Raw genomic sequence first — 1,944 nt, 5'->3', positions numbered from 1 at the left:
TAAAGTCGTCTGTCAGCCAGCGAGCTGATTCTCCTCGTCTGTGGATCTACAGAAATGTGTTTTTTCTTTGGGATCGCCTCCTCAGAGCAGCTTTTAGATCAAATGAGAGTAAAACAGAAGTCGTCATGTTAACGATGGATTCACAGACTCGCAGCAGGACTGAGGCTCCGGGTTCGTCTCACGCTGTGAAACGTCTGATGAACAGAGAGCTTGGCGCTTCTTTCGGCTGCTGCAGCAAAAAGCTGCTTTTAAAAACGTCTCAGTGAAAGCGAAAGCAGCGAGAGCAGGAAGCCACAGTGTTTGCTCAAACGTGAGAGCCGCAGGGCAGGCGAGGACAGGAAGAGGCAGAGAGGACGAGAAGTGACCTTTCTCTCTAATGACCTTTACTCTTCCTCCTCCCCGCTCCACCCCCACCCCCACTTCTGTTTTCCAGCTCGTAAGAAGAAACGTTACAGACGGCCCCGAAAGTCCAAGTGGAGCACCGGCGTCATTAAGAAACCTAAGAAGAAGAAGAAGGAGGAGGAGCCACCAGTCCCATCCTCCTCCTCTTCCTCCTTCACCTCCCTCTCCTCCATGTCCAGTAAGTTCAGCTCTGAGTCGAGTGCGGAGGAGGTCAGAGCTGCTGGACGGCGAGTGGTGAACGGGTCTGCTGGTGCTGGCTCGTCCAGCCCATCAGAGAGCAGTGACGGCGGCCTGAGTGGGTTCCATCGCACCCCAAACCGCATCACGAGAGCCCACAACGGAGTCCTCACGAACGGGTACCGCCACACCGAGCCGGTTCATCGCCAGCTGGCTGATGGCGTACCTGTAGGCGTGCGTCGAACCCGCTCATCAAAGACCCTCCCAGGCCCGGAGACCGTGCTGAACGGCCAGACCGCGGACAGCTTAGGTCTGTGCGCGTGAGCACGAGCAGTGCGAGCGCCTCGCTGTACTAACCGACTCACTGGACCGCTTCAGAGCGCAGCCGCTGCCGATCGAGCTTCTACAGGCCGCCGCTTCACGCTACGAGGCTCCGCAGCGCTCCGGGCATCGAGCAGGAGGAGCGTGTGAGGTGTCAGAGCCGGCTGCTTTAGTCTGAATGAAACGCGCTGCAGGAGCGCTAACGCGGCTCTGTGGTTCAGCACACACTGTAAATACCACACACACACACACACACACACACACAGCGGAGCTTTGCATCTGTAAATCTGATGGCTGCATCACGCCAATCAGACCTGACCTGTTAGCTTCCGCCTCCAGGTGTGAGAACACCTCAGTTCCTCTGACGTCGATCGATGGTGCAGAGTTTCAGAGTTGGTGACGGAGCTGTTCGCTGCTCTGAGTGGTGTTTTTAAAATTATCTGACCAATAACACAGCTGCTGTGTGTGTGTGTGTGTGTTGCAGCTTTCTAACAAATCAGAATATTAATCCCAAAGAAAATGATGTCTACCGTTAGCTGAAAACTCCACAGTCATTTCTTTTTGCCATAACCTGGTTGATTCCAGCTGTGAAGGTGTAGAGTTGGCTGTTTGTGGGAGGCACTGCAGGGTAATGCCTTCTTCCTCTGCTTGTCTTCCTCCTCAGAGAAGAGCGAACAGTCTGAGTCGAGGGCCAACAAGGCGGCTTTGGAGCAGGTGTTGAGTCGGGACAGGCCGGAGCAGCAGGAAGAAACTCCACCGCTGATCGTCGATCGCAGCAAACTGAAGGTGAGTCCCAGCTCGCCTCTTTAAGGGGCTCAGACTGAATACAACGTGACGCTGTGTTCATTAGAGTCAGCGTTCATCAGTGAGCAGATCCTGGATCAGCGTGAAGAGAATAACCTTCACACTGTACTCAGTGTGACCGTAAACCCATCAACGCAGAGTTAACAAGGTCACAGACACAGCTGGAGCCCCCTGCTGGCTGTTAACGTAACTGCAGATTTACATGTCCAGCTTCGTTTCACTCTTCATACCTGGATGGTC

The sequence above is a fragment of the Haplochromis burtoni genome, unplaced genomic scaffold, assembly GCF_018398535.1.
Source record: "Haplochromis burtoni strain Fernald_Lab_line unplaced genomic scaffold, NCSU_Asbu1 Contig_588, whole genome shotgun sequence".
NCBI classification, from domain to species: domain Eukaryota; kingdom Metazoa; phylum Chordata; class Actinopteri; order Cichliformes; family Cichlidae; genus Haplochromis; species Haplochromis burtoni.
This window is presented reverse-complemented; position numbering follows the sequence as displayed.